The 19,376-nt window shown below is 43.1% G+C and overlaps 1 pseudogene; it reads left to right on the forward strand.

The window, feature by feature from the left end:
• The window catches only part of LOC139546291 (FERM and PDZ domain-containing protein 4-like), a 77,715-nt pseudogene that overhangs the window by 26,067 nt on the left and 32,272 nt on the right, over window positions 1–19,376 (forward strand).

Raw genomic sequence — 19,376 nt, forward strand, 5'->3', positions numbered from 1 at the left:
CCAGATCAACTCCCCCTGGCTCTCTTGCTCTCTCTGTCTCCTCCTCCAGATCAACTCCCCCTGGCTGTCTTGCTCTCTCTGTCTCCTCCTCCAGATCAACTCCCCCTGGCTCTCTCTCTCTGTCTCCTCCTCCAGATCAACTCCCCCTGGCTCTCTTGTTCTCTCTGTCTCCTCCTCCAGATCAACGCCCCCTGGCTCTCTCTCTCTGTCACCTCCTCCAGATCAACTCCCCCTGGCTCTCTTGCTCTCTCTGTCTCCTCCTCCAGATCAACTCCCCCTGGCTCTCTCTCTCTGTCTCCTCCTTCAGATCAACTCCCCCCAGCTCTCTTGCTCTCTCTGTCTCCTCCTCCAGATCAACTCCCCCTGGCTCTCTTGCTCTCTCTGTCTCCTCCTCCAGATCAACTCCCCCTGGCTCTCTCTCTCTGTCTCCTCCTTCAGATCAACTCCCCCCGGCTCTCTTGCTCTCTCTGTCTCCTCCTCCAGATCAACTCCCCCTGGCTCTCTTGTTCTCTCTGTCTCCTCCTCCAGATCAGCGCCCCCTGGCTCTCTCTCTCGGTCTCCTCTTCCAGATCAACTCCCCCTGGCTCTCTTGCTCTCTCTGTCTCCTCCTCCAGATCAACGCCCCCCTGGCTCTCTCTCTGTGTCTCCTCCTCCAGATCAACGCCCCCTGGCTCTCTTTCGGTCTCCTCCTCCTTGGGGACGCTCATCTCAGCTGCTGCTTGTCCACAGATTAGATATCCAAACACATGTACATTACTTTCCCCTCACAAACTACTGACATGTTCAATTTACAGTGAGATTAGTGTGTAGCACTGGGAGGAGTTTCAGGAGTAGTCCCCATACTTCCGTGAGAGTGTACCCTGTCACTCTAGTGTTTCAAACAGAGCCCATCTCTTTTCTTTGGAATCTGATGTGGACAGCAGGGATAACGTGCAGCAGCAGTTGCTGCCAGTCAGTTCAGTGTGCTGTTTCAGCACTGATTGACAGGACAGCTCCCAGAGGTCAACATTACTTGTGTTTTATGGAGGGAGGATTTTAATGCTTGCAATGCATTTAAGAAAATTGGTATATGTGTGTGTGTGTGTGTGTGTGTGTGTGTGTGTGTGTGTGTGTGTGTGTGTGTGTGTGTGTGTGTGTGTGTGTGTGTGTGTGTGTGTGTGTGTGTGTGTGTGTGTGTGTGTGTGTGTGTGTGTGTGTGTGTGTGTGTGTGTTAGGCTTGGGCGGTATACCATATATTCTGCATTCAAGGGTATTTTCAATTACTGACAGTATGATTTTCAATACCGTTCCCCATTTCTCCCCCCCAAAAAATCTCACAAAAATTCTATTGATTCACATTAAGTAAGCATTTCACGGTAAGGTCTACTACACCTGTTGTATTTGGCACATGTGACAAAAAAAATGTTATTTGATTATGTTTGTTTTTTTACAAATAGCATGAAGCAAACAGAGGTTTCGTGACATAATGTCCTGTCACGCCCTGACCTTAGAGAGCCTTTTTATTTCTCAATTTGGTTTGGTCAGGGTGTGATTAGGGTGGGCATTCTAGGTTTTCTGTTTCTATGTTGGTGTGTTTGATTCCCAATCTGTCTATCTTTGTCTCTGATTGGCAATCAGATATAAGTTGTCAGTTTCCTTTTGGGTTTTGTGGGATCTTGTCTTTGTTTGTTGCTTTCTGCACGACTAGCTTTACGTTTGTGTTCATTGTTTTTTCCCAGTGTTATGTTTTCAAATAAAGAGAGAATGTACGCCGACCACGCTGCACCTTGGTCCGGTCATTTATCATCCGACGACGAGCGTAACACGTCCACTGCTGAGCAGCACAAGAGAGGTGATCAAGTTACTCTTGAAATTCACTTGGCCAGCTCAATGTATAATAACTAAACTCATCAAAAAAAAGAAATGTCCTCTTACTGTCGACTGCGTTTATTTTCAGCAAACTTAACATGTGTAAATATTTGTATGAACATAACAAGATTCAACAACTGAGACATAAACTGAACAAGTTCCACAGACATGTGACTAACAAAAATTGAATAATGTGTACCTGAACAAAGGATGGCTCAAAATAACAGTCAGTATCTTGTGTGGCCACCAGCAGCATTAAGTACTGCAGTGCATCTCCTCCTCATGGACTGCACCAGATTTGCCAGTTCTTGCGGGGAGATGTTACCCCACTCTTCCACCAAGGCACCTGCAAGTTCCTGGACATTTCTGGTGGCAATGGCCCTAGCACTCACCCTCCGATCCAACAGGTCCCAGACGTGCTCAATCGGATTGAGATCTGGGCTCTTCGCTGGCCATGGCAGGACACTGACATTCCTGTCTTGCAGGAAATCACACACAGAACGAGCAGTATGGCTGATGGCATTGACATGCTGGAGGGTCATGTGAGGATGAGCCTGCAGGAAGGGTACCACATGAGAGAGGGGGTTGTCTTCCCTGTAACGCACAGCGTTGAGATTGCCTGCAATGACAACAAGCTCAGTCCGATGATGCTGTGACACACCGCCCCAGACCATGACGGACCCTCCTCCACCAAATCGATCTCGCTCCAAAGTACAGTCCTCGGTGTAACGCTCATTCCTTGGACGATAAATGCGAATCCGACCATCACCCCTGGAAGTTATTTTAATTTTATTTTTTTATCTCTGTTTCCGGGCCCGTCTTTCTTCCATTTAAAGGGGTATCAACCAGATTCCTTTTCCAATGGCTTCCTTAGGCTGTGACCAAGCTTTAGACATAGTTTCAGGCTTTTATTTTGAAAAATTAGCGAGATTTTTCAAAACTAGTCAGGTGTCCTCTGATTAGTTCCTGCTCGCGAGAGGGTAGCTCTTCATTTCCTTTTTCTCTCTTATTGAATAGGTTACAGTCCGGTTGAAATATTATCGATTATGTATGTTAAAAACAACCTGAGGATTGATTTATAAAAAACATTTGACATGTTTCTACGAACATTACGGATACTTTTTGGAATTTTCGTCGAATTTGAACGAGAATTTGGTTTTCTGAACATAACGCGCAACCCAAATGGCGTTTTTTTGTTATAAAAGTAATATTTATCGAACAAAAATAACAATTGTTGTGTAACTGGGAGTCTCGTGAGTGCAAACATTCGAAGATTATCAAAGGTAAGCGATTAATTTTATTGCTTTTATGACTTTCGTGACCAAGCTAACCAAGCTAATATAAGGCTAACTGCTCTAGCATTGATTGATACACTCACAAAAGCTTAGATTGCTTTCGCTGCAAAGCATATTTTCAAAATCTGACACGATAGGTGGATTAACAACATGCTAAGCTGTGTTTTGGTATATTTCACTTGTGATTGCATGATTCTAAATATTTTTAGTAATATTTTGCGCCCTGCAATTCAGCGGTTGTTTTGGAAAATGATCCTGTAAAAGGGATCCGTAGCGCAGAGAAGTTAAACCTTTAGATCATGTCAAATCAACGTTTATTTGTCACGTGCGCCGAATACAACAGGTGTAGTTGACCTTACAGTGAAATGCTTACTTACAAGCCCTTAACCAACAGCACAATTTTTAAGTAAAAAATTGGTATTAGGTAAACAATAAATAATTTAAGAAATTTAAAAAAACTGGGATTGGGAATCCCAAAATTGGAAATCCAGATTTCTAAGGGACCTTCCTGCAGTTCTTATCGCTTCCACTGGATGTCAACAGTCTTTAGAAATTGGTTGAGGTTTTTCCTTTGAGAAATGAAGAAGTAGCCATGTTCAGAATGAGGCTCCTGTGAAGTGTACTGTTTGTTAGAAGCACGTGACCAGAAAGCATGCTACACATTGTTTTCCTCCGGTATTGAACACAGATCATCCCGTCTTCAATTTTATCGATTATTTACGTAAAAAAATACCTAAAGTTTTATTACAAAAGTAGTTTGAAATGTTTGGATAAAGCCTACAGGTAACTTCAGAGATATTTTGTAGTCACGTTGTGCAAGTTGGAACCGGTGTTGTTCTGGATCAAATGCGCCAAATAAATGGACATTTTGGGTATATATCGATGGAATTAATCGAACAAAAGGACCATTTGTGATGTTTATGGGACATATTGGAGTGCCAACAGAAGAAGCTTGTCAAAGGTAAGGCATGATTTATATCTTTATTTCTGCGTTTTGTGTCGCGCCGGGAGGGTTGAAATATGATGGTCTGTGATTGTTAGCTGGGGTGCTATCATCAGATAATAGCATTGTTTGCTTTCGCCTTTTTGAAGCATTTTTGAAATCTGACACGTTAGCTGGATTCACAACAAGTGTAGCTTTAATTTGGTATATTGAATGTGTGATTTCATGAAAGTTAAATTTTTATAGTAATTTATTTGAATTTGGCGCTCTGCATTTTCACTGGATGTTGGCCAGGTGGGACGCTACCGTCCCACATATCCCAGAGAGGTTTTAAAGTGACTATGCAAAGATGATAAACAGAGAGTAGCAGCAGCGTAAAATAGAGGTTTGCGGGGGTGGCGGGAAACAATGCAAATAGTCCGTGTAGCCATTTGATTACCTGTTCAGGAGACTTATGGCTTGGGGGTAAAAGCTGTTGAGAATAATTTTGGTCCAAGACTTGGCGCTCCGGTACCGCTTGCCATGCCGGTAGCAGAGAGAACAGTCTATGACTGGGGTGGTTAAATCTTTAACAATTTTTAGGGCCTTCCTCTGACACCCCCTGATGTAGAGGTCCTGGATGGCAGGCATCTTAGCCCCAGTGATGTACTGGGCCATACGCATTACCCTCTGTAGTGCCTTGCAGTCGGAGGCCGAGCAATTGCCGTACCAGGCAGTAATGCAACCAGTCAGGATGCTCTCGATGTTGCAGCTGTAGAACCTTTTGAGGATCTGAGGACCCATGCCAAATCTTTTCAGTCTCCTCAGGCGGAATAGGTTTTGTCGTGCCCTCTTCACGACTGTCTTGGTGTGTTTGGACAATTCTAGTTTGTTGGTGATGTGGACACCAAGGAACTTGAAGCTCTCAACCTGCTCCACTGCAGCCCCATCGATTAGAATGGGGGCGTGCTCGGGCCTCCGTTTCCTTTAGTCCACAATCATCTCCTTTGTCTTGAGCACGTTGAGGGAGAGGTTGTTGTCCTGGCACCACACGGCCAGGTCTCTGAACTTCTCCCTATAGGCTGTCTCGTCGTTGTCTGTGATCAGGCCTACCACTGTTGTGTCATCAGCCAACTTAACGATGGTGTTGAAGTCATGCCTGGCCATGCAGTCGTGGATGAAGATGGTGTACATGAGGGGACTGAGCACACACCCCTGAGGGGCTCCAGTGTTGAGGATCAGCGCGGCAGATGTGTTGCAACCTACCCTCACCACCTGGGGGTGGCCCATCAGGAAGTCCAGGAAACAGTAGCAGAGGGAGGTGTTTAGTCCCAGGATCCTTAGCTTAGTGATTAGCTTTGAAGGCACTATGGTGTTGAAAGCTGAGCTGTAGTCAATGAATAGCATTCTCATGTAGGTGTTCCTTTTGTCCAGGTGTGAAAGGGCAGTGTGAAGTGCAATAGAGATTGCATCATCTGTGGATCTGTTTGGGCGGTATGCAAATTGGAGTGGGTCTAGGGTTTCTGGGATAATGGTGTTAATGTGAGCCATTACCAGCCTTTGAAGCACTTCATGGCTACAGACGTGAGTGCTACGTGTCTGTAGTCATTTAGGCAGGTTACCTTAGTGTTCTTGGGCAGGGGGACTATGGTGGTCTGTTTGAAACATGTTGGTATTACAGACTCACACATCCTGGTAATCCGTCTGGCCCAGCGGCCTTGTGAATGTTGACCTGTTTAAAGATCTTATTCATATCGGCTACAGAGAGCATGAACACACAGTCATCTGGAACAGTTGATGCTCTCATCCATGCTTCAGTGTTGCTTGCCTCGAAGCGAGCACAGAAGTCATTTAGCTCGTCTGGTAGGCTCGTGTCACTGGGCAGCTCGCGTCTGTGCTTCCCTCTGTAGTAGGTAATAGTTTGCAGGCCCTGACACATCCGATGAGCGTCGGAGCCGGTGTAGTAGGATTCAATCTTAGTCCTGTATTGGCGCTTTGTCTGTCTGATGGTTCGTCGGAGGGCATAGCAGGATTTCTTATAATCTTCCGGGTTAGAGTCCCGCACCTTGAAAGCGGCAGCTGTACACTTCAGCTCAGTGCGAATGTTGCCTGTAATCCATGGCTTCTGGTTGGGGTATGTATGTACAGTCACTGTGGGGACGACGTCGTCGATGCACTTATTGATAAAGCCAGTGACTGATGTGGTGTACTCCTCAATGCCATCGGAAGAATCCCGGAACATGTTCCAGTCTGTGATAGCAAAACAGTCCTGTAGTTTAGCATCTGCTTCATCTGATCACTTTTTTATAGACCGAGTAACTTGTGCTTCCTGCTTTAATTTTTGCTTGTAATCAGAAATCAGGAGGATAGAATTATGGTCAGAATTGCCAAATGGAGGGTGAGGGAGAGCTTTGTACGAGTCTCTCTGTGTGGAGTAAAGGCGATCTAAATTTTTTCCCTCTGGTTGCGCATTTAACATGCTGATAGAAATGAGGTAAAACTGATTTAAGTTTCCCTGCATTAAAATCCTCTGCCACTAGGAGTGCCTCCTCTGGGTGAACGGTTTCCTGTTTGTTTATTTCCTTATACAGCCGACTGAATGCGATCTTAGTGCCAGCATCCGTCTGTGGTGGCGTAGATGGTAGATGCCGTCTACCATAGCGCCCTTCGCTTTATCACAGGTGACAGTTTTAATACTCATCACTGCATCCTGTATTTAAAGTTTGGCTGGTCCTCAATAAAGTCCTGTAGATCACTTCACTATTCCCTTTTTGTTTAAAAATCTCTACTACACAAGCTTCCGACCTACCTAACTTTGTTGTTGAAGTATACAAATGTGAATTACCAAACGCGTTCACAGGGTTGCTTAACTCTTGAGGTTCCTCGGGTCCAAATTAGGTAAATCAGCTTTCAGTTTTAACTGCACCTCACTGCTGGAACAATTTACAAAACATTACAATAGGATGTTCTGATGTCGCTCTGGCAATTTAAAGTATTGATTGAGGACCTAGTAGCTGAGGAATGTAACTGTTTTTGTTAAATACTGTGTTGTGCTGTATTTTTTATTTAATTTGACATTGTATTGGTTGCAGTTTTGTTTCATATTGTATTTATTGTTGTGTTACATTAATCAGGGTTTGTGAACGAGACCCTGGTCTCAATGTGTTTCCCCTGAAATACAGAAAATATTTAAAATAATTGGTGTCTAGCTTGCAAGATCAAAATGAAGGTTTCAAACTCAATGACAACAGAGGTTATTATCTAGTGCAATGAAGGGTCGGGAGGTAGCCTAGTGGTTAGAGCGTTGGGCCAGGTTGCTGGTTTGAATCCCTGAGATGAGAAGGTAAAAATCTGTCGTTCTACCCCTGAGCAAGGCAGTTAACCCACTGTTCCCGGGACAGCAGAGACTACAGTGTGCCTTTGGATATGAAAGTATAACTTTATGAGCTGGGTTGTCGTTCCTGCATTTAGTTTATGTTTGTTTGCACTTCTTAGCATTTACCCAGCGTCCGCTATGACATCTCACTGGTATTTTGTTAGCATACAGTACGTACATATGTGTATATATATATATATATATATAATAACTAAAAAAATATTATATATGAATATTTATTTATTTATTATAGTTTGGAAAGAAATAGTGCCCCTTGTGTTCACTACCGGTAATCAAATCAAACATTATTTGTCACGTGCTGAAAAGAGCGTGTATTTATAATCCACTGGAAAGTGATAGCGCCTCTGACTGCATACAGTCTAGAGACCATTGGATCCTTAGGGTCGATTGTTGTTTTGATGTGGGTCTGATGTGGGTTTGAACTTGGAAAATAAGCTATGCACAGAAATCAGACACCTTTAGAGGTAAAGATACTGCTTCCTGCTCCTCTCCCACACATACATATAGACATGTAGCAGATGTGAAATTAAATCCCTTTAATAAAGTAGGCGAGGTCGTGATCTTTGTGTTTCAACTTGGATTATAATATGGAGCCTGAAGTCCACAGACCTTCATTGCCATGGCAACTCCCAGGAGTTTTATTGGTTATTACTCAACAACTGTTATGTTTCCTGAAGGCTGACTGCTGGTGGAAAATTGCTACTCTTGAGGAGGAGGGTTTACAATTCTCGATCTTATTATTTTTGGAGGGTTATGGACTTTCTGTTTCTGCTTTAATTTTTGTAATCTACAACATTGAAGGTAATGTTGATATTTACAAAATATTGATAATGTATTATAACTGATTCGTTGATTATGAAACATGTTCAGTACCATACTAACAAAACACATACAGTATCCTCTTACTGTATATCCACTTTCTGTTTCTCAGAGCCATTAGATGAGGGATCCCCGTCCATGTATAACCACCGCCATTGTTGAGCATCAGAAACAAACCTAACGTCCAGAAACTCACTTCCTCTGACTCCTTTGCTAACCTTTGCTATCCTTTGCTAACCTTGCTAACCTAACCTCTGTTACTGCAGAGGGCAGGGATAGAACCGTCATCATTTATTAAAGTCTACCTAGGCTCGGATTCACTGTCCAACCACTGGAGCGAACTTCAATGTTATAATGTAGCCCGGGACTAAAGACAAAAGAAATCGAAGATCAAAATATCAATGACTGTGACATGACGGGAGAGAAAGATCGAGGATGGATTTTATACAGCTTTCCGTCCATTCAGAATGGTATTTTGAAGGCACATCTTTTGAATCTGTGAGTAGAATCACGCTCCATTTATAAATAACAAAGGCTTCCGGAGGATTGGAGAGCCTCTATCTGCATTTTTTGTCAGAAATAGGTTTTTGACATAGTCTTGTTCAATGTTCTCTACCTACTGTATATAGTACTTTAAATACCCTTAATTCATGTTGTATAGTAACACAAATATGTTTTTTGTAGGATAGGCATACCACAATCTTCAGTGCTAAGAAAGAATGTAACAGTATTTACTAAATAAAGCAAATACCATAACACGGTATGCGGTACAATTCTAACGAACAACAAATGTCGATAAAGATAATGCAATGTACAAATGACCTCAACTATCCTGTACCCCCGCACATTGACTCGGTACCGGTCCCCCCTGTATATAGCCTCCACACTGACTCGGTACCGGTCCCCCCTGTATATAGCCTCCACACTGACTCGGTACCGGTCCCCCCTGTATATAGCCTCCACACTGACTCGGTACCAGTCCTCCCTGTATATAGCCTCGTTATTGTTATGTTATTGTGTTACTTTTATAATTTTTTACTTTAGTTTATTTGGTCAATATTTTCTTAACTCTTCTTGAACTGCACTGTTGGTTAAGGGCTTGTAAGTAAGCATTTTCACTTGTTTGATTTGATACTGATTTGATTTGACCTCTGGTCGGATGCAGTCCCATACACATTCACTCAGCTGCGTAGAAAATAATGTCCTGAATACACAGCCAGGGGAACTTGCTGCGTTCTGTTAATGCACTGTGGCTCCAATAAATCCATAGCATGTGGAAACGCTAATACCTCTCAAACACACCATTTAATTGGAGGAAATCAGATTGCATGGCCCTGTTTGGAGCCCAGCCTATCCTACTGCTATGCTGTGCTATAGGTTACAGAGTAGGCTACAGATGTTATTTCCAACAGACGCCCCTATAATTTAATACACAAAACATACAGACATTAAGCTGGTAACTGGGGAGAAATAAAGAGTGAAAGAAAGAAAGGCTTTGAATAATGAATGAGAAGAGAGGCCTGTTAAACGGCAAAGAAGCCTTTGAAGTGACATAACTTACTGCTGCCACAGTGTTCATATCATCACCCATCATTGTTCAAATATGGAGAGACACACAGAAAGAAAGGGAGGGAGGGAGACAGAGAGACCAAAAGATAGGAGAGAGAAATGTCTAGGGTTCGCTCACCAACCAAGAATTCACAAAATGGGACAAACACCAAATTGAGAATCTGCATGCAGAATTCTGAAAAAATATCTTCTGTGGACAACGTAAAACACCAAATAATGCATGCAGAGCAGATTTAGGCCGATACCCGCTAATTATCAAAATCCAGAAAAGAGCCGCTAAATTCCACAACCACCTAAAAGGAAGTGATTCACAAACCTTCCTTAACAAAGCCATCACCGACAGAGAGATTAAACTGGAGAAGAGTCCCCAAAGCAAGCTGGTCCTGGGGCTCTGTTCACAAAAACAAACAGACCCCACAGAGCCCCAGGACAACAACACAATTAGACGCAACCAAATCATGAGAAAACAAAAAGGAAAACATATTGGAAAGAATTCACAAAAAAAACAGAGAAAACTAGAATGATATTTGGCCCTAAACAGAGAGTACACAGTGGCAGTGACTGATCCAAATTTAAGGAAAGCGTTGCTATTGAGAAAGGCTGCCGTGGGCAGACCTGGCTCTCAAGAGAAGACAGGCTATGTGCACACTGGCAACAAAATGAGGTGCACTTCCTAACCTCCTGACAAATATTAGAGAGACATATTCCCCTCAGATTACACAGAGAGAGAGAGAGAGAGAGAGAGAGAGAGAGAGAGAATATATTACGTAAATACCGACTGGGACTATTCTGAGTTCCCATCACCCTGTTAGATGTGGCACAAGAGGAGATAGTTTTACTTGAACAATTAAGACACCAAAAAGTGTTTTGTTTAATGACTTGATTTAAGTGTCGTGGCAAGGTGAGGATTAGAGTCTTTGGTGACTTTGCTATTTAGATTTGGACTGTTGGGTTTTCATAATCTTCAGTTGGTAGACAAAATACAGGACAGATGCTATAGGAAAGACAGTTTCTTCTTGGCTCATTCAGTACTTCTATTCATTATTTCCAAAAAAGTGGCAATTAAGACATGTGTTTCTGTTTGCTCCCTGATAAACTATTCCTGCCATTGCCCTTATCACATAATTCCTTAGGGCTCCCTGTTTTCTAATAAATCTCCTGAAATCTCAAAATAAAACCAATTTCATGCCTCTGACAGCACAAGAGTGAGATTTTTTTTATGTGTCTCGATTACATTATTAATGTGATTCACATTCAGTGAGTGAACGCTGGTTAAGGAACATTGTCCGTGACATTCAAACTAGACATCCACTTGGTATGAGTTGGGATTAGGGCTGCAAAGGGAGGGTATTTTAGAGGAAACATTCTAAGTTTACCGGTAAACTACCAGAATTGTTTATATTTCAAGGATTTGATAATTTATGTAATCTATCAGAAGATATATAGTGGTCCTTTTGGGTTCTTCAGATTATCACAGGTGTCTGTAATTATCTCTGGCCTTCTGTGTGGCTTTATAACATGTAAAATACATGAAATAATTTAAGATGGTTTTATAATAGAATAACAAATCTGTAAAATATTCTCCTAAATATAAACCATCAACTTAGTGAATACTATTGGTGTTTAATATGAGGGTTTCAGCATTAAATATCATAAACAAATATATATATACACTCTTAAATGTATTTTACTATGTCTATTTATTTGTAGTAAATGTTTTGCCGTCAAACTGATGGCAGTTGTGAAAAAAGTTGCAGAGTAAATAGAAAACAATGCCTTTGTTGATGATGTGTTTTTTTCATTAATTAAGCTATTTTCTCTTGAACCATATGGTCTATCTACTAGAACCTAATGGACAATACGGACACAGTTATAAACAATGAATACTATACCGTATATGAATAAAAAATAAAAAAATTATGTTATGTTATAAACTCTTAGAAAAAAATATTCTATCTAGAACCCTTTTTGTTTTCAAGTAGAACCCTTTTGGGTTCCATGTAGAACCCTTTCCACTGGGAACTCAACGTGGAACCCAAAAGGGTTCTACCTAGAACTAAAAATGGTTGTACCTAAAACCAAAAAGGGTTCTCCTATGGGGACAGCTGTAAACCCGTTTTGGAACCTTTTGTTCTAAGAGTGTATAAATTGCCAAAGTTACGATAAATTGCGGTAACTTTGTTAAATTAACGGTAGCCTTGTGACCATAGTTGGGATGGATCTAGGATGGCCTCATTTAAACTACCCAAATGCGGGACCACGGGATGATTTTGTGGGACATTGTAGCACCTGCTGCAACATTCCCCTTCCACTGCACAGAGCGAGCTAATTGAAGCGCACCTAACCTACTATTTTTTGCCCGCAGGCCGGTCCCGACAACAGGCTCAAACACCACTAACCTCTTTTACCACCTACGCAAGAATCATGTGGAACAGTACGGAGAGATTCTACGGATGAGACACAAAAACGTAGTCGAGTGCTCAAAACAACCCCTGACTCAGACGTTGCAAGAGGCTGTTGCCCGCGACACACCATATGGCAAAGAATCACGAAGATTGAAGGAGATAACAGCTACCGTTACAACTTAAAGACATGGCCCCAATTTACACGGTCGAGAAATGGGGGTTTCGTGAGTTGGTGCTAACACTCGACCCAAGGTACCAAATGCAAATTGATGTGACAGGTATCAATGCCAAAATAATATGCAAAACAGGCAAGCCCCCCCAAAATAATATATATATATATATACACTGCTCAAAAAAATAAAGGGAACACTTAAACAACACAACACAAAAACACACAACACAAAAACACAATCAAACTGTCCACTTAGGAAGCAACACTGATTGACAATAAATTTCACATGCTGTTGTGCAAATGGAATAGACAACAGGTGGAAATTATAGGCAATTAGCAAGACACCCCCAATAAAGGAGTGGTTCTGCAGGTGGTGACCACAGACCACTTCTCAGTTCCTATGCTTCCTGGCTGATGTTTTGGTCACTTTTGAATGCTGGCGGTGCTCTCACTCTAGTGGTAGCATGAGACGGAGTCTACAACCCACACAAGTGGCTCAGGTAGTGCAGCTCATCCAGGATGGCACATCAATGCGAGCTGTGGCAAGAAGGTTTGCTGTGTCTGTCAGCGTAGTGTCCAGAGCATGGAGGCGCTACCAGGAGACAGGCCAGTACATCAGGAGATGTGGAGGAGGCCGTAGGAGGGCAACAACCCAGCAGCAGGACAGCTACCTCCGCCTTTGTGCAAGGAGGAGCACTACCAGAGCCCTGCAAAATGACCTCCAGCAGGCCACAAATGTGCATGTGTACCTTTTTAATTTGTTGAGTATAATTCAAAATGTAATAACAAATAGGTCTTTACATGTGGTAATTATATGTAAACTATTTATCAATTGAATATACAGAAAATGTGCTATATCGTGATATGTATCGTTATCGGGATATGAAATGACCTATATCGTGATATGAGATTTTGGCCATATGCCAGCCCTACTGGGACATGTAGTCACCCTAAATGGACTGCCTCAGACTATGCCGTGATGACTCATGCCGTGTAAAATGGAGTTAGATGTGATAAGATTTAATTTGACAGACTGCTAGGACTGTATACTGAACAAAAATATAAATCCAACATATAAAGTGTTGGTCCCATGTTTCATGAGCTGAAATAAAAGATCCCAGAAATGTTCCATACGCACAAAAAGCTTATTTCTCTCAAATTTTGTGCACAAATTTGTTTACATCCCTTTTAGTGAGCATTTCTCCTTTGCCAAAATAATCTATCCACCTGTCAGGTGTGGCATATCAAGAAACTGATTAAACAGCATGATTATTACACAGGTGCACCTTGTGTTGGAGCCAATAAAAAGACCACTCTAAAATGTGCAGTTTTGTCACAACACAATTCCACAAATGTCTCAAGTTTTGAAGGAGCTTGCAATTGGTATGCTGGCTGCAGTAATGTCCACCAGAGCTGTTGCCAGATCATTTTATATTAATTTCTCTACCATAAGCCACCTCCAACATTGTTTTAGAGAATTTGGCAGTACGTCCACCCAGCCTCACAACCCCAGACCAAGTGTAACCACGCCAGCCCAGGACCTCACATCCGGCTTCTTCACCTGCGGGATCGTCTGAGACCAGCCACCTGAACAGCTGATGAAACTGAGGAGTATTTCTGTCTGTAATAAAACCCTTTTGTGGGGAAAAACTCATTCTGATTTGCTGGGCCTGGTTCCCCAGTGGGTGGGCCTATGCCCTCCCAGGCTGCACCCCTGCCCAGTCATGTGAAATCCATAGATTTGGGCCTCATTTATTTATTTCAATTGACTGATTTCCTTATATGTAACTCAGTAAAATCTTTAAAAAATTGTTGCATGTTGCATTTATATTTTTGTTCAGTATATTTGAAGAATAGACCTACTATGTGCTGTTCTAATGCAGTTTATCTATCTGCACAAATTTGAATTTTCTGTCAATTTGTGCACTCTACACTAATGGAAAAAAAGGTGCTATCTAGAATCTAGAAGGGAACTACCCATTTTTGTTCAAGGGTGGAACCCTTTCAACAGAGGGTTGTACATGAAACCAGAAAGGGTTCTACCTATGCCCTATGGGGACAGCCGAATAACCCTTTTTGGAACCCTTTTTTTCTAAGAGAGTATGGGGGAATAGGGTCCCATTTAAGATGCAACCTACACTCCCAGTCGGTATTAGAAAGAACATCGAGGCCCTGTGGGAAAGCAACCTGTGGTTACTCCATTGGCTCACAGCAAAAAAAACATCACCCTTTTCAAACGCAATTTTCTTGTTGACTGCAATTATAAAACTACATTTAAGAAAAGTACATGTCTAAAGATTAACGTAAACGTAACGTAAGAAAAACGTAATGTAGGACTTCCCTCACGCCCTTTTTCATGACTGCTTGCAGCCATGTGAGTGCTAGCTAGCTACTGTTGCTTCCGTTTTTCTGTGCTCCGTTTTATTACTTAACAAATAAGGAACACTCAAAATGTGCACTTATAAATCATAACAATTTTAATCAAAATACAGCTGTAGACAGAAGTCAAAGATCAAACATCCGACATACAACCGATGTCTCTCATGAGTTCCGCCCCATAGGAAAAGTCCAAGTTGCTTTAATCATGCTTGTAGTCAACCCCCTGTGATGTCACTGCATACGTCATTACCTGCTACTCATCAGACCAAGCCCATGCATACACAGCTATACAAACTTGAAAGAGATACGATAGTTCCAGTGTTTTCTAAGGCCTCAGCAGTAAATGTCCACTCCCCCAAGTTGATTTATAGAGGTATGTCTGACTAGCCTCATATCTCTTCTACTCCCCCGCAGGGCTCTATGTTTATCTTTGAAATGCTTTCTCACAGACCACCCATTTCTTTATAATAGGCAGAGACTTAAAGACTGTGGAACAATTCTAAAACCTTACAATGAATATATATATATATTGTTAATCTGTAGTCTAGGACCCTATAAATGTAGAGGAGGATGGGTCCCATAGCCCCTCCTCTTCTATTAATACAACATATTATAATCAATTATTATAATACATCAAACATTTGGTGCAGCCCTATCATGACCCCAATTTGACCCCATCACTACCGACCATAACAATAAGCTAGCCACAACCAACACCACAAACAAACTCTAAAGCTACAAGTAGTGAGTTGAGTTACTAACGGACTACACTAAACAAGTTACATTTCTCACCTGTGATGAAATGCTTTCCACACACTTAGCTACGTACGTGTAGCCTTCTTGAACACCGGATCCCAACACTTCCCACTCTCCCACGCCAAATAGCCTGAAGCCACAGGGTCTTCTCGCAGGCTCTATTTCCCTACGTGGGAGCATTGTAAAACGTAGGTTGGGTATTTTGTACATTGAACAGACCAGAATCTTTTCGGCATGTTTTGTGTTTTCTGTACAAACAAAGTTGTCTCATTTACAATTAGGGGTCAATTGGAAATAATGTTTTCCCAATTTGTTGGCGTAATCGAGGGGAATTCTTTATTATTACGTGAATATTGACTCGGCGTATAGGAATTCGTCATTACTCTAAAATGCTCTGCATGGTCATTCCGACATCTGTAGTGGCCGTACAGCATTCACTGCGATGCGGCCTCCACAGAAGTCAAGGCCTTCATACTTGCGCTTCGCGGAACAGAGCAGAGCTGTTGTCAAGGAATTGAGTTTGTGTCTTATACATGAACTCCCACACCTACCTACCGTCAACCAATCATGTCAAAGCAGAGCTATACTGAGCCCTCTATTGCTACAAAATTTGGGAGGCGTAAGGCGATGAAATTACTGTAAGTCTGATATGGCTGACCTCCTCTTCTCCTCCTCTACAGCCATAGGACCAAGTCATCAGGCTGGCTGCCACCTGGCACCTGCAGCAGTGCACATGGACCCCCCAATGGATGGGACATGGCCACCAATAGAGACGGGCGAGACTTCTACATCAAGTAAGTGAGCTGAAAGGGGAGGGGAGGAGACGAGTGGAGAGGAGACGAGAGGAGATGAGTGGAGAGGAGAGGAAAATAGGAGAGGAGAGGAAAAAGAGGAGAGGAAAAGGGAAGAGGAGATGAAAATAGGAGAGGAAAAGAGGAGAGAATAAGAGAGGAAAAGAGGGGAGAAGAAGAGAAGAGAGGAGAGGAAAAGAGGAAAGGAAAGGAAAAGAGGAAAAGAGGAGAGGAGAGGAAAAGAGGAGAGGAAAAGAGGAGAGGAAAAGGGAAGAAGAGGAAAAGAGGAGAGGAAAAGAGGAGAGGAAAAGAGGAGAGGAAAAGAGGAGAGGAAAAGAGGAGAGAATAAGAGAGGAAAAGAGGGGAGGAGAGGAAAAGAAGAGAGGAGAGGAAAAGAAGAAATGAGAGGAAAAGAGGAGAGGAAAAGAGGAGAGGAGAGGAAAAGAGGAGAGGAAAAGAGGAGAAGAGAGGAGAGGGGGAGAGGAAAATAGGAGAGAATAGGAGAGGAAAAGAGGAGAGGAAAGGAAAAGAGGAGAGGGGGAGAGGAAAAGAGGAGAGAATAGGAGAGGAAAAGAGGAGAGGAGATGAAAAAATGAGAGAAAAAGGGGAGAGGAGAGGAAAAGTGGAGAGGAAAAGAGGAGAGGAAAAGAGGAGAGGAGAGGAAAAGAGGAGAGGAAAAGAGGAGAAGAGAGGAGAGGGGGAGAGGAAAATAGGAGAGAATAGGAGAGGAAAAGAGGAGAGGAAAGGAAAAGAGGAGAGGGGGAGAGGAAAAGAGGAGAGAATAGGAGAGGAAAAGAGGAGAGGAGATGAAAAAATGAGAGAAAAAGGGGAGAGGAGAGGAAAAGTGGAGAGGAAAAGAGGAGAGGAGATTAAACAATTAGAGAAAAGAGGAGAGGAGAGGAAAAGAGGAGATGATAGGAAAGGAGGAGAGAAAAAGAGGAGAGGAGATGAAAAGAGGAAAGGAGAGGAAAACAGGAGAGAAAAAGAGGAGAGGAGAGGAAAAGAGGAGAGGAAAAGAGGAGAGGAGAGGAAAATAGGAGAGGAGGAAAGGAAAAGAGGAGAGAATAGGAGAGGAGAGGAAGAGAGGAGAGGGAAAGAGGAGAGAATAGGAGAGGAGAGGAAAAGAGGAAAGGAGGAGAGGAAAAGAGGAGAGAATAGGAGAGGAGAGGAAAATAGGAGAAGAGAGGAGAGGAAAAGAGGAGAGAATAGGAGAGGGAAAAAGGAGAGATGCTCTCTCTCTCTCTCAGTCCCAGATGTTTTGAAGGCTTTGGTAACCTGTGATTATTCTAGCCACGTCATTGCTAGTGCCTCCGCTCTCTCTCTCTCTCCCTCCATCCTTCAGAATACTGATTCTCCATTTCCTTCTATTTCTGCGCACAGACACATGCCCTGCCATTCCCGCACACACTCTATCTCTCACACACAGACACATGGCCTGCCATTCCCGCACACACTCTCTCACACACGCATACACACACACACACACCCACACACACAGACACATGGCCTGCCCGCACACACTCTCTCACACACGCATACACACACACACACCCACACACACAGACACATGGCCTGCCCGCACACACTCTCTCACACACGCATACACACACTCACACACCCACACACACAGACACATGCCCTGCCCACACACACTCTCTCTCTCACACACACACAGACACATGCCCTGCCCACACACACTCTATCTCTCACACACAGACACCTGCCTTGCCCGCACACACTCTCTCTCTCGCACATACACACTCACAGACAAACACACTCACAGACACGCTCCAGCCTCCTTACTGTAGCTTGCTCTTCGGAGCAGAGAAGTAAAGCCTAATTGTTTTCCGGCTCCTGAAGAATTCACCCGCAAAGGGACTTACTTAGATCTCTATGAGACTGCAGGTAGCTGTGGAGATGCCAGGGTGATGTAGCTGTGGAGATGCCAGGGTGATGTAGCTGTGGAGATGCCAGGGTGATGTAGCTGTGGAGATGCCAGGTGGATGTAGCTGTGGAGATGCCAGGTGGATGTAGCTGTGGAGTTGCCAGGGTGATGTAGCTGTGGAGATGCCAGGGTGATGTAGCTGTGGAGATGCCAGGGTGATGTAGCTGTGGAGATGCCAGGGTGACGTAGCTGTGGAGATGCCAGGGTGATGTAGCTGTGGAGATGCCAGGGTGATGTAGCTGTGGAGATGCCAGGGTGATGTAGCTGTGGAGATGCCAGGTGGATGTAGCTGTGGAGATGCCAGGTGGATGTAGCTGTGGAGATGCCAGGGTGATGTAGCTGTGGAGATGCCAGGTGGATGTAGCTGTGGAGATGCCAGGGTGATGTAGCTGTGGAGATGCCAGGGTGATGTAGCTGTGGAGATGCCAGGGTGACGTAGCTGTGGAGATGCCAGGGTGATGTAGCTGTGGAGATGCCATGGAACAGTGTTATCAGCATCATCAATCTTTTTCCTGTTCAGGATTTCTGAGGAGGACTACAGGTAAAATCTCTCTATCTGACTGTGGTTTCGCTGTACTGTAGTGTACTGTACTGCAGAGTACTGTACTTTAGTGTACTGTAGTGTACTGTAGTGTATTGTCTGTAGAGTAGTGTAGTGTACTGTAGTGTAATGTAGTGTATGGTACTGTAGTGTACTGTACTGTAGTGTACTGTACTGTAGTGTACTTTAGTGTAATGTAGTGTAGTGTACTGTAGTGTAGTGTAATGTAGTGTACTGTACTGTAGTGTATTGTACTGTAATGTAGTGTACTGTAGTGTACTGTTGTGTACAGTTGTGTAATGTACTGTACTGTAGTGTAATGTAGTGTAGTGTATTGTACTGTAATGTAGTGTACTGTTGTGTACTGTTGTGTACTGTACTGTGTTGGGACTACAAAGCACAGCGTAACAAGTGAGGCTGCTTCTTCATCTCTTATGCTGTTTCTGTAGGAGGATATATTTTCTTCTGCTCTCCTCTCCCAGCAGTGATGATCAAGCAGTACAAATATGACAGCCTGCATCAACAAGATTCCCAGAG

Source organism: Salvelinus alpinus, chromosome 20, assembly GCF_045679555.1.
Source record: "Salvelinus alpinus chromosome 20, SLU_Salpinus.1, whole genome shotgun sequence".
Classification (NCBI taxonomy): Eukaryota; Metazoa; Chordata; class Actinopteri; order Salmoniformes; family Salmonidae; genus Salvelinus; species Salvelinus alpinus.